The sequence below is a fragment of the Pseudophryne corroboree genome, chromosome 4, assembly GCF_028390025.1.
Source record: "Pseudophryne corroboree isolate aPseCor3 chromosome 4, aPseCor3.hap2, whole genome shotgun sequence".
Taxonomy (NCBI): domain Eukaryota; kingdom Metazoa; phylum Chordata; class Amphibia; order Anura; family Myobatrachidae; genus Pseudophryne; species Pseudophryne corroboree.
The window spans coordinates 112,896,782-112,924,162 of record NC_086447.1 but is presented as its reverse complement, the minus strand read 5'-3'; positions in this window follow the sequence as shown (position 1 = coordinate 112,924,162).

Below are 27,381 nucleotides of genomic sequence, written 5' to 3'. Positions count from 1 at the left end.
GTTCTATACACTGTCCCAAAAATTCACAAGAGCCTAATTCATCCACCCGGCCGTCCGATCATCTCGGCGTGTAACTCACTTTATCATCCCATTTCCATGTACTTAGACTGTATCTTACAACCTCACGTCATTAGCCAACCAACTCTCATCAAGGATACAACTGACTTTTTGCAACAACTATCAGCAATTGGCAACATCCCCGTGGGCAGCATATTGTGTACATTGGACATAAATAGCCTATATACATCCATTCCATATACGCGGGGTCTTGCGGCAACCAAGTCATTTTATGAATCTCAACAGATCGCCGATCTGGATATCGATCTGTTTATGCAGCTGTTGGAACTAACTTTAACTAGAAACTACTTCATCTACAACGGACGTTTCTATAGACAACTATCCGGTTGTGCTATGGGAAGTCACGTGGCACCCAGCTATGCAAACATATTCATGTTTCAAGAAGAGTCCCTGATGTTTTTCAATAATGACGAGTACAAACGACACATCATAACTTACATGCGTTATATTGATGACTTGTTCATTATATGGACGGGGAGTGAAGAGTTGCTGGGCCAGATGATCGAGGATATCAACCATCGTGACTCTACCATCAAGGTCACTCATCAGTACAGCCGCTCTGCCATTCATTACCTGGATGTACTTGTTACGCTTGAATCTGGCCAGTTACACACCGAGGTATATTCCAAGCCAACTGACAGGAATACTCTATTGTTAGCATCAAGCCACCACCCGAAATCCCTCAAACGAGGTTTGCCTAAATCTCAGATGATGAGGGTCGCAAGAATTGCGGACGACTCTTCCACCGCTGCCAAAGGCATTGACGCCACGATCGACAGGTTCTTAACAAGAGGCTACAGTTTGAACCTTTTGAAACAACAAAAGGATGAAGTGCTGTCCATGAGTCGCAGCGAGCTATTACTTCCTAAGGATCGCACCAACGAAGCAGTCATTCCATGGAAAATGGCCTTCACCACCTCTAGCCAAGTCGTTCAAAGAACAAGTCGGGCCTTGTGGCCTATAGTAGCGACAGATAAAGAAACAAACTGCTTTAGACAAAAACGTCCTATGTCCTGCTTCATCAGGGGCAAAAACATTAGCGATATGGTGGTCCACACGGACATCACGGGCTTCAAGCAAACTCAAGCACAGCCCCACTTTATGACAAAACCAGCTGGTTGCTACAAGTGCCCTAGGTGCACCACTTGCACCCATATGATCACTGGCAGCTCGTTCAAACACCCACATACGGATCGTAGCTTCAAGATTAAGCATACACTATCATGTTTATCAACGCATGTGGTGTACATCATCATCTGCCCCTGCAATATGTATTACGTGGGGAAGACCACGCGAACTGTCCGAGAACGTATGGCTCTACACCGTTCATCGATTAATAAAGCCCTGAAGTCCAAGGTGGCCGACCAACCGGTGGCTCGCCACTTTCTTGCAGAGGGACATTCGTTGGCTCTGCTAAAACATATCCTGATCGACCATATCCCCACTTCAATACGAGGGGGGGACAGCGACGGCCAGTTACTTAGAAGTGAAAGCAGGTGGATTCATGTTCTCAACACGGTATCCCCTAATGGAATGAATGAACGCCTCAATTGGAACGTCTTTGGAGGACATTAATCAAGTATGGCGCAAGTTGAAGTTTAAATAACTTCGTTCCTCATTGTAGGGCTATATAGAGGACTGCGATATATAGTCCAGTAGTGACATTTCTCCAACTGTTGTATTAGTGTGCTGTTTGCTATAGTGCTGCACTTATCTGGCCACATTGTGTTTCATCCTTATTTCCTCCTTTCCTTTTTCTTTCTTCTTCCTTCCTTTTTTTCCTTTATTGTACTATGGGGGTCATTCCGAGTTGTTCGCTCTGTAAATTTCTTCGCATCGCAGCGATTTTCCGCTTAGTGCGCATGCGCAATGTTCGCACTGCGACTGCGCCAAGTAAATCTGCTATGAAGTTAGGTATTTTACTCACGGCTTTTTCATCGTTCAGGCGATCGTAGTGTGATTGACAGGAAGTGGGTGTTTCTGGGCGGAAACAGGCCGTTTTATGGGTGTGTGGGAAAAAACGCTACCGTTTCTGGGGAAAACGCGGGAGTGGCTGGAGAAACGGAGGAGTGTCTGGGCGAACGCTGGGTGTGTTTGTGACGTCAAACCAGGAACGACAAGCACTGAAATGATCGCAGATGCCGAGTAAGTGTGGAGCTACTCTGAAACTGCTAAGAGGTGTGTAATCGCAATTTTGAGAATCTTTCGTTCGCAATTTTAAGAAGCTAAGATTCACTCCCAGTAGGCGGCGGCTTAGCGTGTGCAATGCTGCTAAAAGCAGCTTGCGAGCGAACAACTCGGAATGACCCCCTTTGTTAGGTGTGGCACTTATACAATACTTTTCAGGCTATATGCAGGACTGGCGCACTAAGTGCCAGTCACGCCTATTATTCAAATTTGCCCATTGCCTATCACTCACATTTGTTGTCTTACACACTGTGACCATTATCCATGTGTTTTTTTTTGGCAGAGCGCTGCATGGAGGGCCGGGGAGATAAGTCAGCGGCTCCACACAGGCGGCCAGGCTTTCAGACGCATTGCCATGACTACGGGACGCGTCGCCATGGTAACCAGAGCGGATGCCGTCTGACGTCACCGGACGTGACGCAGACGCAGCTGGCGGAAGCGGACGCCGGTCCCGGCTCTCCTGCGGCGCGATGGCTGTTCCCCTATTTAGGTGAGAGTTTTATGTTTGTCTTGTTAGCATTTTTACTTAGCATTCATGCCTGCCTTGAAAACGGTGCTTGCAGCACCGAAGCGTCGGCCTTGTTAAGGCATTCTGTAACCACTTAATATGCTTCAGTAAAAAATATTCATTTAAACTTGAGTGCCGCAGTCTCCACGCTTGCTATTATCCTTTTCACTGAGGGCACCAGGCATCAACCTTTCCAGCACGGAGTGATGGTTCGTACCAGCATTATATATATATATATATATATATATATATATATATGTATATATAATTATATATATGTATATATAGATACAAAATAACCGTTTTCATGCGCTTCAGAAAGCAGCACTTCACGGTAGAACCCCTGTTAGTGGTAACAACGAAAATGTAGGAAAGTAGCAACCAGAGGGCGCTAGAGTATCAAAGGCAATTGTCCACAAAAAAGTCCATATATGTTTTAAAAGGCAAATGTCCCAATATTCAAATGTATTCCTGCAGGACTCGAGTGGAACCCCAACCTGGGATATATGTTGACTTTTTTGGAATCGCCACTTGGTTGTGCTCAGCCGAATGTTTTCCTGAAAAATACCCTCACACCAAACATAGACACCCAAAATACAGCACAAGGCCTTTGATTAGTAGTGCATTATTTATAACATCCAATATAAATAATGTACAGTATAAAAATTTTTACATAATAGTCAAGGTGTTTCATAGGAACCAATATTACATCGGGACAGATATAAACAAGTGCCACCAACCACCCTAGTGTGTGAGCTCAGTGGTGGGAACTCCCAAATGTAAACAGGGTATCCTAATCACCTTTTTGTAACCCTACGCGTTTCGTCCTTTACAAAGGACTTCCTCAGGGGTAAAATCTACATGTATGATAGGGTGGGTAACAATAATTTACACCAACCAGAAATGACTAAACTTGGATAAAATTGGTGTCACAAAGGTAAATAGACAAAGTGGGTAACTCCACTGGCCAGAAGATCTTTGAAGTAAAGTACACAGAGTCCCAATAATGTATTTACTAAAAAGTGCTGATTCCTATTGGTAACCACTAAGCAAACATCTCAAAAGATCAGGGGCTCATAACAGTATGTGTACCAGTAGTGATCCTATTTCCTCTGTGTCTGCACAGAGGATATATATATATATATATATATAATGTATTAAATGTTGCTTTTCGACTCAAATATTTAAATTATGTTTATTTTTTCTTTTGATGTTTATTAATTAGGTTTCCAGCACTGTGTCACTACTTGAACCACTGGGTGATGCTGGTAACCGCTGGGTTTTCAAATATTCTTTAAGCCAGGCCAGCAGCAGGTGAGCTACAGTGGCACTCATGTAATTTAGAAGTTCCTTTCTTTTTTAAACAAAATATAATAACAATAATAGACAGTACTGCTTTAAAAAATAATGTTTTTCTTGTTTTTTTAATGCTACAGTGCTGTTCTGGTAACTACATCAGATGATGGTATTACCAAACTGATACTTGACAGTCTCTCTCGACTGTAATTGAAAGTAATTGTTGTCTGCAGACAAGTGTGGAAACTTCCTCAGGATATTCTTCACTAGCGCCATTTGCGTACAAGTACCATAATAATACACTGGTATATTACACCACAAATGTATGACCCCTATTATCATGTAGTTTGAGGACCACAATTTCACAGACGCCGTGAAGTGGCTACTAGCTTAATCATTTAAAATATAAGAAAACTGAGATCTCTGCATTTCTACTGTCATATAGGATGTACATTTCATTTACTGGTCCATTATAGTATGCTGGGTGACTTCAATTATGTTTTATGCCTTTATAAGTATGTGACACAGAACTTTGCAGACTTTGAGAACAATCATTATCGTCTTTGAATTGTGAGCGGCCAAATTGCTCAGATGGCCAGAAAGTAGGGAACAAAATAAATGCAGATGTCAAAACAAAGCATATGGGTGTCCATCCTCATGGGTGAGCTGGCAATCTAGTGGGCAGAATATCTGGCACAATTCTAATAAAGCATTAGCTTTTCAAAGATATTTTAAAGCTTGGGGGAGAGTCTGTGGGTGTAGTAGGGAATTTGATTAGAAGGTAGCGTCCAGGATGGTGATGTAAACCTCAGACAATAGAATGATGGTCCAGATGAAAGTTCACTCTAACAGCAGAGATCATTGGCAATCTATTTAACATGCAGAAGTGAGTAGTTATAACTTATAGACAGGAGAATCTGGTTAACATGCAGAGGTCTGTGATTCAGGATAAGGTATTTAACATGCAGAGATGGGTTGTTGTCAGTCCCAGTTAGGGGTACAAAGGGTACACCCATCTTTGCCCGAAGTTCAGAAGAGCCCTGAAGTTCACAAAGGATCAAGTGATCTGACCACTCTGGCCGCCACCTGGCGCAGGGCTAGTTTGCAAAAAAAAAAAAAAGTTTTATCAAGCCGTCCAGGGTACACCCCCCCCTTCCTCCATCGTTTTACCCCTGTCACCTGGTACGGTCCATGCTGTGTATAGTATGAATGATGTCACAACATCATTATGTGTGATGCTGCGTCCATGCTGACCTTTCCCTGTTCTTTCCCCATCTTTCTTCTGCCACTGCCGAGGAACAGGCAGCCTGGTAAGCGAGAACGAAACCACCGTGCACAACTTCAAAACCAGCAGTAGCAAGCTGCAGCACCACTGTCCACTCCCTGCAGACACCCTCTCATGGGCCATCTTTACAGCATTGTAGGCCCTGGTCAAAGCTATGAGCTCGGGCTCCTACACACCCATTCATGGGAGCCAATTAAAAAAAAAACATAACATGCCCCTCCAGCGGTCTTGTGCCATCTTTCCATATACTTCCATAAAGTGAATGGCTGTCAGCAAAGTGAATGGCTCCAGCCATCCACATATCAGCATGCAGATAGCCATCCACTGTCTGGCTGCAGGCTGGGAGTCAGGAAGAGAATGCTGCCTTGCTGCTCTGATTGTGTGGTCACCACTCACCCTTTTTCGAAGAAACCTAGAAATAGAGATGTGCGGCGGACACTTTTGGGGTTTTGGGTTTTGGATCTGGATCTCCGTTCGTGTTTTGGATCTGGGTTGGTTTTGCCAAAACCACCCTTTTGGATTTTGGTTTTGAATCTGGATTATTTTGAAAGAAGCATAAAAACAGCTAAAATTACAGAATTTGGGGGTAATTTTGATCCTACGGTATTATTAACCTCAATAACATTAATTTCCACTCATTTCCAGTCTACTCTGAACACATCACACCTCACAATATTGTTTTTAGGCCAAAAGGTTGCACCAAGGTAGCTGGATGACTAAGCTAAGTGACACAAGTGGGCGGCACAAACACCTGCCCCATCTAGGAGTGGCACTGCAGTGGCAGACAGGATGGCAGTTTTAAAACTGGGCCCCAAAGAGCACATCATGCAAAGAAAGAGATGCAAGATAGAATTGTCCTTGGGCCCTCCCACCCACCCTCATGTTGTTTAAACAGGATATGCACAGTTTAATAAATCCATAATTTCAGCGACAGATGGTCCCCATGGAAAAAGCCTGCCAACTTCTCCGAATCATAGCTAGCTACAAACACACTACCTCCATATTTGATGAATTTTCACATTATGAGAAGAGGCAAGAGGAAGAGGACAGTGTCAAGAAGGTGATTAAAAATTAGAGAGGCACACACAATCAGGAACAACACACAGGCTTTTACCGCCACTCCTATATTGGTGTGCAACAGAAAGGACTTCAATCAAGCAAATATATCATTACCACATTACTGGACAAACTGAATAAAATGTCTATCATAGACTGTTCTTCATTCATGCGCATACACCAACATCCATAAAGAAATAACTGACACTGACACCAGAATAATGTTTGCCAATAGAATTGTCAGCTTTTATTAAAACAAATGGTATGGTGGCAAGGAGGGACGGCCTATTTAAACGTCCCTATTTATTCTAACCTTTCCTTTTAACTGTGGCTGACCACAACACAAGAGGAGGCAAAGGCCCAACTTCAGCCCGGCCTCCATCGCATAACAAGGGGGGGGTTTAAAGGGCCCAATTTCAGCCCAGCCCCCATCACATCACAAGGGGAGGCTTTTAAGGGGCCCAATTTCAGCCCAGCCCCCCACTCATCACAAGGGGCCATCATGGGCCATTTGCCACCCCTTGTGTTACTTGCTCTTTATCGGGAATACCGTGGCCAACTCTCCACTCAAGGTATTCCCCAACTCCCACCCAAAGGTGCTCAGGTGTGTACCAACTCCACCGGAGACCGAAGCCCACCAGGTCCGATGGAACTCCGGCCCCATAATGTATCAAACTCCACCACCTTCACATCTCCTGAGCACCTATAAAACTCTTTAAATTACAGCCACAATTTCAGGCCGTCCCAACCCGCCAAGCCGACACCAATAATAAACTCCTCCAGGGCGGGTGGGTGGGTCAATTTTCACTGAGGAAAAGGGGGAGAACCTATTCAGTCCTCTCCTTATAAGGGCTAAGCCCCTCCCATCACCAGATTCCTCAGTCAACTCATAGGCCCACTGTTACCATGGATACCTCCACTTCTCCAGCTGCTTCATTCAGCCTGCTATTCAGAATTTTATGTCACTACAGCCATATAAAATGTCCTCCGTTCTCTTAAAATGTCTATCATAGACTGTTCTACATTCATGCGCATACACCAACATCCATAAAGAAATAACTGACACTGACACCAGAATAATGTTTGCCAATAGAATTGTCAGCTTTTATTAAACAAATGGTATGGTGACAAGGAGGGACGGCCTATTTAAACGTCCCTATTTAATCTAACCTTTCCTTTTAACTGTGGCTGACCACAACACAAGAGGAGGCAAGGGCCCAACTTCAGGCCGGCCTCCATCGCATAACAAGGGGGGGGTTTAAAGGGCCCAATTTCAGCCCAGCCCCCATCACATCACAAGGGGAGGCTTTTAAGGGGCCCAATTTCAGCCCAGCCCCCCACTCATCACAAGGGGCCATCATGGGCCATTTGCCACCCCTTGTGTTACTTGCTCTTTATCGGGAATACCGTGGCCAACTCTCCACTCAAGGTATTCCCCAACTCCCACCCAAAGGTGCTCAGGTGTGTACCAACTCCACCGGAGACCGAAGCCCACCTGGTCCGATGGAACTCCGGCCCCGTAATGTATCAAACGACACCACCTTCACATCTCCTGAGCACCTATAAAACTCTTTAAATTACAGCCACAATTTCAGGCCGTCCCAACCCGCCACAGTTTCAACGAAACCCCCGCCACCATACCTCTACCTTAAAACTATCCTTACTACTCCTAAAATCCTCCAACCTATCAATAAAATTCCTGAGTAAAAACCGCTAACAACAAATCCTCCATAAAATTTCCATACCCCTCAAATTCAGATGGACACCATCGGCCATATAAAGATGAGGGGCAGAAACTGAAATTGAGGGATGTGGGACCACAAACCCCCAATTTTCGCTAACAGCTCTGCCCACCACAGAATTGATCCAGCGCCGGATCAACTCTATGGCAGCAGGTCTGTCCGCACCTCTCCACACCAAACGAGGGATAATGTCCGACCATCCCACACTCAGAAAGCACAACCTATTCTGCAGACTAACTAAGTCCCTAACTATAGTTTTACGAAGATCTAAACCAGACCTTCTGGTCAAATCGTTTCCGGCAACATGGAACACCACCCTCAGCGGGTATCCCGACCTCTCCAACTGTTGCCAAAAAAGGGGGATGACTTGCTCCCAGCGAAGTCCCCTCACTCCGATCCATCTGACCAGATTAGCTTCAGGGGACTGAAGACACTCCACACCAGATCTTTCACCATAGTACACGTATGAGTGCCCCATAATCCAAATTGGACACTCATCCAAGCGCAAATCTGAAAATACAAAAGCATTCACAGAAACTTATCGAACAAAAAACCCCTAACACAAACAATCTTGCAACAACGTTACCCAAAAACATCCCATTATAAACTCACTAAAATGGTTCTATTTATTTATTTATTAAATAGTTTAATCTGGCCTCTAAGGTGAGAATTTTTGAAGCGGGGATGACTTCGTAAAAAGGGGGGTTGGGTAAGGGGGATCAGACTTGACGAGAGGCGAAAAACACACCTGCCAAGCGGGTATGAACCCCCAAGGCTTAAGGCACTTGACAGGATAAAAAATTCCTCAAGACCCCCAAATATGGTGAGTGGCTGAAACCTCAAGTCTGATTTTTTTTTTTTAAACAGGTCAAAACCTGATATATTTCCGAAATACATCAGACTTCCACCTCCCCAGAGCTCTAATTTGCCCGCTCGAACAGCCTTCAGCGGCTGCTGCTGTCGCCGCACCTATCCGAAACGAATGGGTACCATATCTCGATACCGGCAAACCCATCGTGCAAATACAACGTTCCAACACCCATCTAAATTGAAATTGAGTCACCGGCATACCATCCAAATGCTGCAACCATGGACCTGGCATATCAGTCCTTGTTTTCACATAAACCCTCGACAAGGACACAGGACAAATCTCTTCGTCGTCCACACATCTCAAAACGACCCAACAACCTTTGCCCAATTGGTCCGTTTTGGAACGTTGTACTTTGCACCATAAGCCTCCATCTTCCAATGACACATGTTCATGAAGCATAGGTGACATCGCAGTTTTTGAAGCTGACACCAGTTCACTGACTCTGAAGGCCCCAAAAAAGGCCATGACGAAACACAATGTAAATAAAAGTGCTTCGTAATCAGATGCACAGACCTCATGCAACACGACCGCCATGCGCCGCAATATTGAAATGGTTATTGGTCTACGTGCATCTTGTACAGGGGGCATAACTCGAGCCCAACCTTTAAGAATCTTTGCTAGAAAGAAAGACTTAGTAAAATCATGCCGGCCATCAAGTCTCAAGAAATAAGAAAGAGCAGACAGTAAACGTGTTACAAACCCTCTTGACCTGCCTGCTCTAAAACATTCCCAAACGTAATCCAATAACATTGCATAATTGGTCTTACCTTGCTCCTGATGCAAATGAACATATCTTTCCCACTCTCCCATAGCATTTCTGTACCCTCGAAGGGTGGAAGGAGCCAAGGATCGCAGAGCTAAGCCCTCCAATCCGGGCCTGCCAGGCATAAGACGGGCAAGGGTCACCAGATACATTCGCATCCGGAGCTAGCACCCTAAACCTGCGCCACTCGAAACGCGATAGCGCATCTGCCACACCGTTTTCAATGCCTGGAACATGCTTAGCGCAAAAACTTATATTTGATTGAAGGCAGCGCAACACTATCTGCCCCAACAATCGCAGTACCGGAAGGCCGGAAGCTCTCTGACTGTTAACCGCGTGAACCACCCCCAAGTTATCACACCAAAAAACTACTGACAAGTTGGCCAAAACCGCATGCCATAACTCCAGAGCCACCATGATAGGGAATAATTCTAATAGTAACAGGTTGCTAGTGAGTCCCTCTTCAACCCAACTTTTTGGCCATGGGGAAGCACACCACCTACCCTCCAAAAATGCTCCAAACCCCGTAGAACCTGCTGCATCGGTGAATAATTGCAAACCAACATTGGAAATGGGTATGGACTGCCAAATAAGAACACCATTAAAGGTGGCCAGGAACTCTTCCTAAATGTGTAGATCCCTACGGATCTCTTTGGATAATCTTATAAAATGACTGGGTTTTTTAACACCCGCTGTGGCTCTCTCCAACTTCCTGCTAAAAACTTTACCCATGGGTATTACTCGGCAAGCAAAATTGAGAGACCCCAATAATGATTGAGCCTGTTTGAGCGTCAACTTGCCGTTTGCCAATGCCACAATTATCTCTCCTCTTAATTTGTCTATTTTTTCCTTGGGTAAACGACAGCATCCCTCCATGGTATCAATTTCTATTCGCAAGAACGCCAACACCGATGTGGGACCTACAGTCTTCTACTCAGCCACTGGGACCCCAAATTCCTTCAATAATGACAAAGCATTTAATAAAATATTACCACATATGTCAGATCCGGCTGGACCCATGAACAAAAAATCATCTAAATAATGAACAATTCCAAACTGACCTGAATTTTTGGAAATGCACCAATGCAGAAAACTGCTGAATTTTTCAAAATATGAACAAGATATGGAGCAACCCATTGGGAGACATCTATCAACATAAAAACCGTCATTCAGACGGAAACCTAGATAACGAAAAAATTCCGACACAATGGGCAACAGCCGAAAGGCCGACTCTATATCAATTTTACTCATAAGAGCCCCTCTACCGAATGATCTCACCTTGGCTAAAGCATTCTCAAAAGACTGATAAATTACCATGGACAAACTCTCAGGGATTGCATCATTCACTGAAGACCCTCTTGGAAATGATAAATGCTGAATTAGCCTGAATTTACCCGGAGTCTTTTTTGGAACAACCCCAACTGGGGACAAAATTAAATCAGGCAATGGGGGGCAACTAAAAGGACCTACCATCCTACCCAAAGCAACCTCCTTATCAACTTTTTCTTTTAAAATAACTGGGAACTCTTGAGCCGAACGTAAATTGCAAACTTGACCACATTTAACGTGGCTTTTAATAGGCAACGGAAAACCTTTTGAGAAACCTAATCTTATAAACTCAGAATCGTCTCTATTTGGATAGTGATCCAACCAATGCAATAATTTGTCCAATTTAACTGGAGTAGGTGCCCTACTTAGACCCAGCAGTTGCTGGGATTTGTTGTTGCTGCTTGTGCCAACTACCTCTCCCACTAGCCGTTTGCTGGCAGTTTTTAATGGGGGGGGGGGTTCCTTCACAGCGGATACAAACATGCCGAAAACGACACCTGAACCCTAGGGTACATTGACTATTATTGAAAGCATAACATTTGCCTGACCGATTCTTACCCACCATCCATCTGTTACTGGAATTACCTTGCTTCTCAGCCAGACCCTCTAAGCCACTCTTAAGAGGTTGAGTAACATCTACAAAAATCTCCACATCTTTTTTACCAAAATCTATGATTTCCTTGCCATTCTGTTTTCTACGAAACTCCTCATCATAGGACCTCCATGCTGTTCCGCGCCCGGATCTGGCCAATTCGTGTAGCAAATACATATATTTAATTATATTCATGTGCTCCTGAGGCCTGTATTCCAAATAACAAGCTGCAAAGATAAGCATGCCCTTCTGCCAATTAGAGTAAGACTTATAAGCCTCCTCACCTATACCTGATTTCTTTCTAGCCGCCTCTAATGCTTTTTTCCCTTTGCTAGTTAAAGCAAACATATTCACAAATTTTCCCTGTCTAATCCGCTCCCTAATTCTGGGCCGTATTCCTCTCAAAACTGCAGTATTAGTGCATTGCAAAGAATCCTCAGGACCCTCCTCCGAGGACATGCTGGAGCTACTGTGTCTGCGCCTTCTTTTATGTCTTGCATTGCAACCACTGCACCTGCTATCACATGAACCTGAGGATTCAGAGGAAGAAGTAGATGAGTCCCTGTGACCTCTGCGCCTATGCTTACGCTTTTGTGACGCTTTTTTCCTGCATGATTTTTCTGTAACTGCGCCCCTGTTACCTGACCTAACCACTGCATCATTTTGGCGCGCTGCAGGGTGCACATCCGACTCACCATAAAGACATCCCTCGTCCAGGGCAGACTCTACCACAGCCGCTGATTCCCCAGAATCCTCCTGCACTTCAGGGGCTGCAAAGGACTCCTCTGTAGAAATGCAAGGAGAAACATCTACCAGAAACTCATTAATATTCATATTGCCCCTATTACTTCCACCCGTTCTGGCCTGTAAAACAGCAGCCCCTAATTCACCAACGCCATCCCTCTGCAAACCGGAGGGATTCTGTTCTCCCAAAAAATTCCTTTCCGTGTTATTAGCGGTCAGCACCGGGACCAGTGCTGATATAACCGAGGTGCATATAGACGCTACCTCAGACGAGTTGAACCCAGCGCCATTACGTCCAAAACGCACCGTATCAGCGTATGACCTACCTGGCACTGTGTCCCTCATACTATGTACCTCAGGGGCTCCCTTATTACCCCTAATATTACCCATGGCGGGCCTTCCTTGCTGCCTTCCAGCATTACTAATACCCGATGTGCCCGCGCGCTGGCCTGCTAGAACCGTGTCAACGCCATTATCTATTGTACTAACCGGACCCCTGTTAATACCTCTGTTAGGTGCTCCCTCTCCTTGCACCGACTCTTGTACCCTTGTACCTCTCCCATTGTGCTCACCTCTAGTAAGAACAGAACTGCGTCGACCACCTCTGGCAGCCACGGGCATACGGGGCCACTGTGGCGTACCTCAGGCACATGCACTCCTGAGGTAAATCCCCGGGATGTTACCATTCTCCTCAACACCCCTCTCGGCGACTCCACCATGGCCCCGACACTTCGCGACATGGTGTTAACGGTAACCGGTTCCTTAGAATAGTTTCCCAAATTACGAGTTAAACCAGCAGCTCGTGACACAGACGCGCTACTGACCCGGCCTCTGCGTGACGCAGCTTCGCCCGCCAAAAGCCTCTCAGGCGGTCGAGCCCGACCCCTGGCGGCGGCATTACCAACATTATTCCTAGCCTGACTCCGTGTTTGTGATGACAGCTGCTGCCCCCTCCCTGACACTAAAACAGCAGCATCCCTTTCCCCGCTGTCAATAAAACGAACAGGGGGACGCACAGCACGACTAGGCCTCGGCATGTTAGGAAAAAGGAAAGATAGATAAGAAAAAGTCAAAGAATAAAAGGGGGTTGAAAAGATTAAAGATTAGTAAAGATAGAAAGGAAATAAGAAGAAAAATACCACAAAATCACAAATAATACACAGTTCAGTACACAACAAATGCAGAGCACTTCACTGTTCAATTTTCACTGAGGAAAAGGGGGAGAACCTATTCAGTCCTCTCCTTATAAGGGCTAAGCCCCTCCCATCACCAGATTCCTCAGTCAACTCATAGGCCCACTGTTACCATGGATACCTCCACTTCCCCAGCTGCTTCATTCAGCCTGCTATTCAGAATTTTATGTCACTACAGCCATATAAAATGTCCTCTGTTCTCTAAACTAGGGGCCAGAGCCTCCGAATTTGTACCCCCTTCTCCATTTTCAGGGATTAAGATAATCTTGAATTTAATGCTGGGATGCATATAAACTGGTGTATACCACAGCATCAAGATTGAATATTTTCCCCTCCACGGAGTCTGGAGACTTATTTTGTGAAAATCTCGTGGGTTTCTTTTTTTCCATTTTTTTTTATTGCATTTTTATTTACATATTTTGTGGCAGATGCCTTATTTTCATTTTTCACAGCTCCCAGTTACATGTATATGAGCATACCTGTGTGTCCCAGTTACACACATGTGAGCATACCTGTGTGTCTTGTTTCTTTTATTCATATCTTATTTTTAAATAAAGCAGCCCCTTAGATGTTTTAGCAGCTCCTCCTGAGCCCCCACAGCAGCGCCAGATGGGGCAAGTTGAGTTTGGATGGGTTCAGTAAAGTACTAAGCAGGACTGTGTAGTGAATGTTTTTGTTATTGAGCCCCTGCCCTAGTGGAGCTTACCACTCTACAGTCGAAACTCACAGGAGCTCCTGGCCCATCTAGTGCTGCAGTACAATGGAAAGCTGATGCAATACAAGATCACTGAAACTCTGTTCTTCTAACACCGCAAGGTCTTGCGATAACCCTACGCAGCCCTTAGGAAAAGAATCCTGTACAACAAATGCACATTTTTTAAATAAATAATCCCAAAATGTGGAACATTAATAATAAATCAAAATTAAGGTTGAGTATTTGGAGCCATTCATTATAGTGAGTCCCTGACATGAAATAATTGAGAAGAACCTCTTTCTAATGTTGGGTACACAGTGTAGACCAGAAGATGTAGAGAGTGGGTTCAGACAAGGCACCCCTGGAATTATATGGCAGACATATAGACATAGGTTTGTATGGAAATCTAGCTTTCTCTGGCAGTTGCGCTGGATTATGATTCTGTCTCTTCTCAATCTGACTGACTTTGGCCACAAATGTGGTTTCATTGGGAAGCACTTTGTCAAAATTGCAATTTCCATGTCCACCTTTGCGTCTATATATTTTCACAAATCTGTTTGTGATGTTGAAGCTTGCTTCATATTCTGCTCTAGGCTTGAATTTAAACCTAGGATCAAGTACAGCAGCACCCCTGGAATTATACGGCAGCGCCTCTGGATTTATACAGCAGATAGCACCCCTGGACTCATACAGCATAGGCAGAACCCCTGGAGAATTACACAGCACAGCAGACAGGCAGCAGCACTCTTCAACTTAAACGGCAGTGGGGCAGCACCCCTGAACTGATAGGGCAGAGGGGCAGCACCCCTGGAATGATGTGGCAAACAAAGAAAAGATGTGCATGATGGAATTGTCCTTGAGCCCTCCCACCCACCCTTATATTGTTTAAACTGGACATGCACACTTTAACAAACCAATCATTTCAGAAATAGGGTCTGCCACATGACTGTGGCTGAAATTATTGTTTTTTTTGGGCCCCCATCAAAAAAGAAGCAATTAATCTCTGCTTGCACAAACTGGCTCTACAGAGGCAAGATGTCGTCCTCATCCTCAGATTCCTCCCTCCTTCGGTGTTTACAGCCTCATCCTCACAGATAAATAATATTCAATCAAACAAACCGCATAATTTAGGGGTCAGTGGACTGCTTACGCTATTAACCAAAGTTTCTGAACTTGACAATGACTTATGATGAATGTGCTGCAGGTGACGTATAAGGGAGGATGTTCTGAGGTGGTTAATGTCCTTATCCCTACTTATTATGGATTGACAAAGGCAACACACGGCTTGACACCTGTTGTCCGGATTTGTGGAGAAATAATTCCACACCGAAGAGGTGGCTTTTTTGGTATTTTACCCAGGCATGACAATAGGCTATTTCATCCCATGGCCAACAACTGTCTCCACTGGTGCCTTATTCAAATAAACCACATCACCATCAGAATGCTCATCGTCAATTTCCTCCTCAGCGCTAGCTACACCAATATCCTCCTCATCCTGGTGTACTTCTACAGTGACATCCTCAATCTCAATATAAGCAACTGGGCTGGCAGTGCTCCTCCCAGCACTTGCAGGGAGCGTGCAAATGGTGGTAGGATCTTCCTCTTCCCATACAGTCTTGGGAAGGTCAGGCCTAGACATCGCAACCGCGGATACACTTGGGCTCTCCTTGGGGATTTGTGATATCTCTGAACGCGCAGTTGTTTTTTCCTGTGCTTTAACAAGCTTTGTTTTTTTACATTTTTCAAGAGGGAGGAGGGCTTCCATCTTCATGAGAAACTGAACCACCAGTCATGAACATAGGCCAATCCCTTAGCCTTTCCTTGCCTCTTCGTGTAGTGAATGGCATATTGTCAATTTTACGTTTCTTATCAGATCATTTTTTGTTGTTGTTTTTTTGTTGTTATTATTAATTTTTGCTTCTTGGATATTCCATGCCCTCAATGACATTGGGCATCAGCCTTAGCAAACGGCATTAATGGAATTGCATTGTCAATGTTATGACTGGTGGCAGCAGCAGCTTCAGCACTAGTACTAGGAACTTCGAGTGGTTCCTGATCTTTCACTATTTTTTCCTTCAAATGTTTGTTCTCCATTTCATAGGACAGCACTCCTTTATTATTGCAGCACACAGAACAGTGCCTCTTTATTTTCACAGCACCCCTGAATTTTTACAGCATGCAGGACAGGGCCGGTGTACATTTATTTTCACAGCACCCCTGTGTTTTTACAGCATACAGGACAGTGCCAGCACCCCTGTATTTTCACAACACCCCTGTAATTTTACAGCATACAAAACAGGGCCAACACCCCTTTATATTTACAGCACCCCTGTATGTTTACAGCATACAGGACAGGGTCAGTGTACATTTATTTTCACTGCACCCCTGAATTTTTACAGCATAAAAGACAGGGTCAGTGTACATTTATTTTCACTGCACCCCAGAATTTTTACAGCGTACATGGCAAGGCAGCACCCCTGGATTTTCACAGCATACATGAGGACAGTGCCCCTGTACAGCACAGTGACAGCCAGGATAGCAACACCCATGTACAGCTACAGCACCCCTAACAGCACATGAAATACCAGTGACAGCCAGGACAGCACCCCTAACATAACAGGGACACCAGAGTGACAGGACAGCACCCCTAGAGAGCACACACTGACCCCACCCAATGCCACCACCCACAGAGAGAGACAGAGGTCTGTCTCCCTCACTCTCCAAGTCCGGAGTGAAAATGCTCCTAATATGAAACCCAAAACCCACGATGATCCGACAGCGGGATGATGATGTTTTGCCTCACTCTGAGATCCGAGTCTGGCGGGAAGTCCCGTGCCGGACTCGGTTCCCAGCTCGGAACATGAAGTGTGGGGGTGGGGTTTCGGTTCTCTGAGAACTGAACCCGCTCATCTCTACCTAGAATTATGGGGCCCTGAGCATCCCAGTTGTCATATACATTAAGATTGTCCTGACCCTCCTCACCCATTAGGCAGCCATTGCCTGTCCAGTTTTTTCACCAGCAGATAAATCTCATCTAATTTCCTAATGCGAACTTCAGGACCCTCATTGTCTTTTCCCTCTGTATAAATAAAACGCTGTCAGTATCAGCACCATCCAAATTCAGCAATGTGTAAGCCTGTACTTTTTTTTTGAATAGTCAGCTAAACCAGTGTACCAGCAGACACACCACTGACGTGTGTTCATCAAAGACAAGCATACTGTATCTATTCTGCAGAAAGTTTCCACCGGAAACCAAGGGCCATCACTTCCACTCTTTTCACACCATGGCAACTCGTATGGATAGAAGTAGTAACAAGTGGACACTGGAGCTGCTAAACACGTGTCAGATTCCAATACCGACATGGCCATCAGGGTGAATTTCCGACACAGAAACCTAACACACATGAGGTCACATCCAATAAAACAGCAGTGCGCAGAGGCACAGAGAGGAGGTGGGGAAACGGGTAATTATTACCTGGGCCCGGGTCAGCTGCTAAGGGGGACAAATGTCTCCCTGTACAACGGCAGGTGCCCCCCTGTGCAGCTGCCAGAACACCCTGTGCAGCACAGCAGGGAGTGGACACGCCTCCCTGGATTTGGTCACCTCCCCCCCTCCCCTCCCCTCAGTAGCTGGGCCTGTCTCCGCTCGCGGCGGCCTTGTCTGTGCTGACCTAACCTTACAGTTCCATCACTCCCCTACAACCGGAGCCGGCCATAGGCAAACTAGGCAATTGCCTAGGGCATTTGATATGCCTAGGGGCATCATCAGCTTCTGCTGATTAAAATGATATGCGGCATGCCTATATTCTGTATGTAGCATTTCTTATGCAGATACAGGCACAGTCTAACACAGTATATAGGCATGATGCATATCAGTTTAATCAGCAGAAGCTGCTTGTGCATCCTAGCCACATAGCAATGCAAATAAGATGCATTTTCATAAAAAAAAAAGTGCCCGACGTTAGCATTGATGCAAGATTTGTGAGGACACATCTGTATCCAAGCAGAGGCAGAGGTCACAGTGTTAGTGGAAGTGTGAGTGCTGTGTGCATGTGAGTGGGTTGGTTGTGCAGTAGTGTTCAGAATATGTGTAAGTAGCATTATGTGTGTCATGTAAAAATGCATTACTAATGTGCAACATATATGTAAAGGGCCACTATGTGTGTCATTATGTTTATAAGGGCATTAGTAATGTGCGACATATGTGTAACAGGGTACTACTGTATGTGTGTCATTATGTGTATAGGGGCACTAATAATGTGCAGCAAATGTGTAGGGGGCACTATGTGTGTCATTATGTGTATAAGGGCATTAATAATGTGCGCCATATGTGTAAGGTACATTATGTGTAAAAGTGCATTAATAAAGGTTGTCATAATGTGTAGGGTGCATTATGTTTATAAGGACATTAATGTGTCTCATATGTGTAAGGGGCATTACTGTGTGGAATTGTGTATTAATGCATTACTAATGTGTGGCATTATGTGTATAAGGTGCTTTACTATGTGGCGTTGCATATAGAAAGGGCACTACTGTGTCGTCTAATGTGAATAAAGAGCAATAAGGTGTGGTGTAATGTGAATAAGGAGCAATTCAGTGTGATGTAATGTAAATAAGGGGCTCTACTTTGAGGAGTAACGTTTATAAGGTAAAGTGATACTACTGTGGGATGTAATATGAATTATGGACACTATCGCAAGATAAAATGTGAATAAAGTTGCAGTACTGTGTGGCGTAATTGGAATTGGGGTTACTATTGTGTGGCCATGCCCCTTCCCAGCAAGAAGATGCCCCTTTTTGGACTGTGCGTCAAATGTGCGAACTGTTCCAATTTAAAATATAGGGGGTACAAGGACTGCTATTGGTGAGGGGTGATGGTGCTGGAAAGAGGTGCAAGGTCAGAGGCAGAACCAGCGGTGGTGCTAGGGGGCACCAGCCAAAATCTTGCCTAGGGCATCATATTGGTTAGGGCCGGCTCTGCCTACAACAATAATACTGGGATAGTCTAGTTTTCCAAGGCAAATATACTGTAGGTGTGACCATAGTGATTTAGTGGTGTGGCCAAAGAATATGCAACTCTAGGTGGTCAGAGAAACTGTGGTGTCTATTTCCTAGGAAAGGTTATTGAGAAAGTGGTTGCAAATCAACTGGAAACCCGCCTGACAACCCATGATATTTATGATCCATTTCAATCAGGATTCAGGAGAAGACATAGCACTGAAACAGCCCTGGTGTGTGTGTTAAATGATCTTCTGATGGCAAAAAACAGAGGTGACTGTTCAATATTAATCCTTCTGGATCTCTCGGCAGCATTTGATACCGTGGACCACGGGCTTCTGATTGAGCGACTGATACACTTCTGTGGTCTGGATGGCACAGTCCTAAACTGGTTCAAATCATTTCTCACAGGCAGGTCACAGAGAGTATCATCTGGATCAGGCTTCTTCAACCAGTGTGCCGTGGCACACTAGTGTGCCGCGACCAGTTGCAAGGTGTGCCGCGGAGCCAGAGCAGTGTCCTGCACCTTCAGAGTGAACTGTTGGCCCGGGCTCTTTTTAGAGGATCAGTCATGCTCCGGCCCTGACCTATGACTTGATGACGCGGCGGTGTGATAGCATAGGTCACTGCTGCCGCATCTACCACCCAGCCAGCCCACTTGCCTGCTTACACATCTTCCAGTTCCTGCCTGCATACACAGCTTTCCTTGCCAACCCACATCCACACCTGCCCAACCGCCCCCTGCTCAGTATTTGCAGCACTCAACTATGAACGCCCACAACCGAGGGACAGTGAGGAGGACAGCTGACCGGTAGGGGCTAATATTTGTTATTTTATTTCTCCTGTGGGGAACAATAAGATTTATGTGGGGAGAATAAGGATTTATATGGATTTATGGGGGGAACAATGTGAATAATTAATGTGGGGAGCAATACGATTTATGTGGGGAGAAATGTGATTGACTTATGTGTGAGCAACATGATTTATGTGGGGAGCAACTGTGTAGGCCAATGTATGTGTGGATTTTTCTTTACTGTGAGGGCCAATGTGTGTTTTTTGTTTTTTTTTCTGTGGGGAACTGATGGTGTACCCTGGGAATTTTAAAATATTGTTCGGTGTGCCGTGACTAAAAAAAGGTTGAAAATCACTGATCTGGATTATACTCATCACCACCAGTGCCATTGCCATGTGGTGTCCCACAAGGTTCTATACTATCCCCCATGCTTTTTGCAGTATACATGCTCCCATTGGGCGAAATAATCAGGCGCCATGGCCTGGTCTACCACTGCTATGCAGATGATACACAACTGTACTTGTCCTTTGCTCCGGGCACTGATAACCCAGTAGCAACCCTAAATGGCTGTCTAGCTGAACTACAGGAGTGGATGAGCGCCAGTTGGCTGCGACTGAACCCGGATAAAACAGAGGTCCTCATAATACGACCGCAACATCAAAGGACAAGACTGCAGCATAGCCAACCAACTGGACTTACACTCGGGGATTCAGAATTACAGACCAGTGATCATGTGCGGAATCTTGGCGTTGTCCTGGATGATGGCTTGACACTTAAACATCAGATATCAGCCACAATCAAATCCTCATTCTTTCACCTGAGGAACATAGCCAGAATCAAGCACTTAATTCCCTCAGATGATATGCCAAAAGTCATACATGCATTTGTATCATCTCGATTAGACTACTGTAATGCCCTCTACCTTGGTCTACCAGCAAAAGAATTGCAACGCTTATAGCTGGTGCAAAACACAGCTGCCAGGCTGTTAACCAACCAGCCCCGTTCTAGCCACATAACAGCCATCCTCTACTCCCTTCACTGGCTGCCTGTTCGATGGCGAATCATCTTCAAGATTGGCTTTCTGAGTTTCAAAGCATTACATGACCAAGGCCCAAGGTACCTGAAACAGCTTCTGACCCCATACTGCCCCACTCGATTACTGCGATCTGTAGATGAAGGACTTTTAGCAGTACCTAGAATCTACCGTAATTCATCTGGGGGTCGAGCTTTTAGTCATGCGGCACCGACTCTATGGAACTCACTTCCCCGCACAGTGCAAGAGGCCCCAACTATAGAATCCTTCAAAAGTAGACTCAAGACTTTCCTGTTTACTCAAGCATTTCCATAGTGTCTCTTTTAGTATCTTCATGCTTCTGTATTTTATGAAAATGTACTTCATTATTTTCTGTACTATATTATGCTATGTATCTGTTAAGCGCCTTGAGTCTTAGTGGAGAAAGAGCGCTATATAAATAAAATTATTATTATTATTATTATTATTTACTAAGCCTTAAATGGAGATAAAGTGGATAGCCAGCTCCTAACTGTCATTTTTCAAGCACAGACTGTGACATAGTAGTTAGGAGCTGATTTGCTGTTACTTTATCTCTCTCCACTTTATCTCTTTCCAAGGCTTAATAAATAGACCCCTTTATTACATGAATAACTGATAGTATGAGATTTTCTTATCCTCATTTTTACATTGGGGGTCTTGAGAGTTTTATACTGCAGTTCCTACCATCACATGTTCCCTAATCTTGATTACAGTTAATTCCAATGGGGGACATTTACTGGGATGATAATAGAATGTTGCCCATAGCAACCATTAAATTCCAATTGTCATTCTACATCAGTACAGTTTAGAAACCAAAAGCAATCATGCCCCCCTTGTTTTTTTATTTTTAATTTCTATACTGTATTAACTTTAAAAACAACAGATAATCGATAAAGAGCATTGTGTCTTTTATACTGTATACTGTATGTTCATTTGATCGATATTAAAAATCGAAAGACCTCAGACAATTCCTGGAAATTAGCGATGGCTATTATGAGTAACTACACACTAAAATCAGAAATCTCTGAAAAGTTAAAGTAAAAATAAACATCAACTATAAGAATGACATTAAGTAGGACAAATGGAATTAAGCGATCAATATTTTCAGCGAATATATATGCCATGGTTTAGACATCCTGAGGATGATTGATTTTTCCATGGCAAGCCAGGAAGCTGAAATTATTCTTTCTTTATGTTGTGACAGTATATATTGTAGAACAAAGCTAGCAGAATTGATTCAAGTGCTGAAGGTTGGAGGCATCGCTCATAATTGTGGCTATATTAATCATTCCAAGGTTGCAGGGAAATAATTTAGACTTCAGGAAATCTCTCAAAACAACAAAGACCTCAACTTGTAGCTCCTGCTAACAATTCTATGAGGTAAATTTTCTAAAGCTTCTAAAACAGAATTGTTGATGTTGCCCATAGCAACCAATCAGATGCGGTCTATCATTTTCTAAAAGGCAATAGAGAAATGATAGACAGCAGCTGATTGGTTGCTATGGGCAACATCAGCATTTCCCTGTTTTAGAAGCTTTAGTAAATTTACCCCTATGTTGGGTCTTAGTATAAATATTTTACTTTAGAACATTTATAGTACTTTGGGATTGTGGAATTGTTAGAGTAAGTAGACATTTATGTCACTTCTGCACTGCTTCTCCTCTACCATAAGTCAGAGCTCTAGACCAGGAACGTGTAACGTCCCCAAATCTTGTGTCAGGGCTTTAGACCAGGAGGATGGGATGTCTCCCCACCTTACATCAGAGATGTAGATGCTGAAATACCTGCCCGAGGTTTGAGAACCTCTGACCTACCCTGATATCTTCATTCACTGGGATGCCAAAAGGCAATGAATGTACTTTTTTATTTCAACCAGCCACATACTGTAGGTTCAAGGAACATGTATTGCAGCAAATATGAGGTGCCCAGGGTTTGTCCTTGATGCCAAAATAATGAAGTTTCAAATTACTCCACCCAGGGGCATTTCAACAGAGGAGGGGGCCATGACTCTGGATGGTCCCCTTCCTCTCCATGATGCAGCAGACTCTGACATTGTGCCGCAGTCTACTGCGCATGCGCAGGTCTCCGGAAACATGGCGCCCACCACGTTCCGGAGACCAGTTTCACTACTGTGCATGACTGTGCCGTGGCCATTTTGGCTGTTATTTTTACAGCGGCTGCAGCACCCGATGCTGGACTCCTGAAAGGTAAGTATTTAAAAATGGGTGAAAAGTGTGCGGTGTGGGCCCACCTGGACCCAGGCGCCCGTGTGCACTGCACACATTGCCCCTATTATAGAAACGCCAATGATTCCACCAGTATATATAGCCCAGACAAGTTCATACTTCATAGCCGTAATATACAATAAATAAGTTTCACGAAGGCTCTGGTTTGCTTTTCAGAAGTGATAAGGATTGATTTTCTTTTCTTCATTTTCTATCTCTCTATAGGGCTAAAATCAGTTTAATATACAATGGTTTTTTTCATTGAATTAAACTGAATTTAAAGTTGAATGAAATGTTTTTTTTTTTTTTTTTCTATAGAGAATTGAATAATCAAAAACATAATAGCCGTAAGATAAAGAGGTTGCAATCAGCCTGTGGCTGTTTATGATTGTTTATGATTGGCTTTTGTTAACATCATAAAATTGGGCAAATAATATTTAACACAGCTTGATGCCAATAGGCCAGTTTTGTTGGAATCAATATTTCATGTCTTTTATAATTTGTAGTCACTGGAGATTCCTTTTGGATGTAAATTATTGGAAACCTGTAACTTAACTGTGACATTTATATCCCGTGTTTAATGCTCTAAATAACATTTCAACAAGGTGACCCTCAGAACAAGATTAATTTGTCAGTCATGGTGCATCCTGATGCTGGGTGGATGGATATATAAACCTATAATGTATGTATTATGTCAGTGTCATAGGTACTGCCAACTTGCTACCAAAGACACATAATACCAGAACAAGCCAAATCAGTCATCCATGTTGAGAACATGGTGCAGGCAAAGTTAGGTTAAGAGTAACTGCGGTCCTGAATACGGTTACCCAAGGGCGTAGCTACCATAGGTGTAGGGAGTGCAGCTGCTATGGGCCCAGAGCTGAGAGGGGACACCTACCCTGTCATAGTGACATGTGTTATATACAAGGGCGTAGCTACCATAGTTGCAGGGGGTGCAGCTGCTATGGGGCCAGACCTGAGAGGGGCCACCTTCTCTGTCACAGTGACATGTGTTATATACAGGGGGCGTAGCTACCATAGATGCAGGGGGTACAGCTGCTATGGGGCCCAGAGCTGAGAGGGGCCCACCTTCCCTGTCACAGTGACATGTGTTATATACAGGGTGTAGCTACCATAGATGCAGGGGGTACAGCTGCTATGGGGCCCAGAGCTGAGAGGGGACACCTATCCTGTCATAGTGACATGTGTTATATACAAGGGCGTAGCTACCATAGTTGCAGGGGGTGCAGCTGCTATGGGGCCCAGAGCTGAGAGGGGCCCACCTTCCCTGTCACAGTGACATGTGTTACTGTATATACAAGGGCTTAGCTACCATAGGTGCAGGGAGTGCAGCTGCTCTGGGGCCCAGAGCTGAAAGGGGCCCACCTTCCCTGTCACAGTGACGTGTTATATACGTTTTTCACTAGGGCACTATTACTGTATGGTGCATAAAATTTACTATATTACAATATTAGGTGGCTTAAAATGAACAAGCACTGTGAAGAGAGATGTCTCTCTAGAAGCATTGGGGAGGGGCCCTTCCAAAATGTTGCTATGGGGCCAGCAAAGTTCTGGCTACGCTTCTAGGGTTACAGACTTAGATGTGTGAGTGTATAGGACTATGTAAATATATTTTTATAGTACTAAAGAATATTCTTTCTATGCTGTCATGCAGGAGATATGTCAGGAATAACCATTCCCTTCATAGTCCACTTACATCCTGGGGTAGATATATTAAACCTTGGAGAGAGATAAAGTGGAGAGATATACAGCTGTAGCCACAATCATCGTGGCTTCGCCTAGGTGCGCCTCATTTGCCACGATGTGCGTGCATGCCGGCATGCGTATTCATCTTAATCACACCCGCAACAATTCACTTTACATTGGAGCAGCAACAGTCACAGCCCGTCACGGCCCGGTGCGGGAGTTCACGTGTGCCCGCTTCCCTGTATATAAGACATCCTCCTGATAGGCTGCATTATAGGATTACCAGCAGCCAGGAGGTAAGGGATTAGAGATATACCAACTACCTAGACTCTGCCTGGATACTTAGTAATATTCATTTTGTGACTTGGCTGAAGCCTGCTAAAACAGACTTGCTTAGTATGGTTTATTCAATACACTGTGACTGCCATTAAGGACTCAGTGTTGGCCTATGTATGCTGGAGAAGTATTTCTGTGTCAACTTTTTTCATGTCGACCTATTGTCCATGTTGACCTTTTTCCTGTGTCGATCTAGGGCATGTTGAATTTTTGGGATCAACCTAGACACTGTTGACCTTTTTAGGGTCGACCTATTGAGTCACACCCGCTGTAGAGGACTGAACTAATTATTTTTACTTCTGAATTACTGTTAATTAACCAACACTGTGGATGTTTGATTTTGCTATTGACTACTAACCAAAACTGTGGCTATTTGAATTTATCTCAGTGGTTGGAGTTAAGAACCCTGGGGCAGATGTATTAAGCCTGGTGAAGTGATAAAGTGGAAGGTGATAAAGCACCAGCCAATCAGCTCCTAAATGTCATTTATCAAACCCAGCCTGTAACATGGCAGTTAGGAGCTGATTGGCTGGTGCTTTATCACCTTCCACTCTATCACTTCACCAGGCTTAATACATCTGCCCCTCAGGGCCTAATTCAGATGTGGTTGAAGTGAACATCGCTGCTGCTTCCTTGGATGCTCTGATATGGTAATGCAGCAGGAGGCATCTGGTGTAAGTACCCCATGGCCACTGATCCTTATTCTAGTAGCAGAGCTCTGGCTCCTTGTACCATACAGTAGACAGTATGCTGGAACACGGCTGCTGGGCGTAATAGAGAAGCTGTATAGGTGGCAAGGGGGTCTGCTCCCAAAGGGCTAAGGATCTGCTGTGATATCCGGAGCAACACTCCACAGTGGGGACAGGAAAGTAGTGAAGGCCCCTAGGAGCCAGATGCCATGATTGGGGCACAACAGGCATGCCGGAGAGCACCTCTGAGTGCAGGTGTGTGCCACTGGAAAAATCTACACGTAGCCGGTGATTGCTGCGGTCGTGGAATGCTGCTGAGGTTGTAAAAAGGTTGGGCCACTGGGGCTGTATTTGGGGACAGGGTGAGGATAATTTAACCAACATAAGCAGGGGGGAAGCCCGTTAGAGGGACTCTGTAGCAGCAAGTTGTGGGCACTTGAGGGGCCGGATGCAGGTAGAGAGTAGTCTGTGATCATCTCCAGGGTAAAGTCGCCCCACAGGAGGGAATGGATGGTAATGAAGAGATCCACAGAAAGTCACGAGAACTAAGATGTGTAGAATAGGGGACAGGGGTATCTCCAAAACACATGCAGGAGCTGCAGAGAAGCATGTCTGCTCTGAGAGGTAGTTACACCACTCTCCCCTCCCACCCCTTGATCCTTTTTTATAAAGCACCAGTGGGGGGGGGGGTCATTTGTATGTAGCACCTGACAGCATATATGCAGATGTGAGTCTAGCTTGTCTTGCAATTATATGTTATAGACATAGTAACATAGTATTTAAGGTTGAAAAATTACAATTTGCTCATCGAGTTCAACCTATTTGTGGTCTCCTGTGCAGTATCATTTTTGGATTAATTTTGTCTGATGCTGATGTCAGCCGTTGTGTTTTAGTCCTTGTTTTTAATAACTATAGTTCGTGACCACGCACAATAACCCTGGATATCCTTATCCATTAGGAATTTATCTAACCCATTCTTAAAGGTGTTGACTGAGTCCGCAGTTACTACTCTCTCAGGCAGGGAATTCCCAAACACATATTGTCCTTACTATGAAAAACCTTTTTGCCGCTTTGTGTGGAATCTCCTCTTCTCTAACCTAAGCGAGTGTCCACGTGTCCTCTGTGCTGATCTTATAGAAAACAGGTCCCGCGCAAGCTCTGTGTATTGTCCCCTTATATATTTGTAAATGTTGATCATGTCCCCTCTTAGTATCCTCTTTTCCAGTGTAAACATGCCTAGC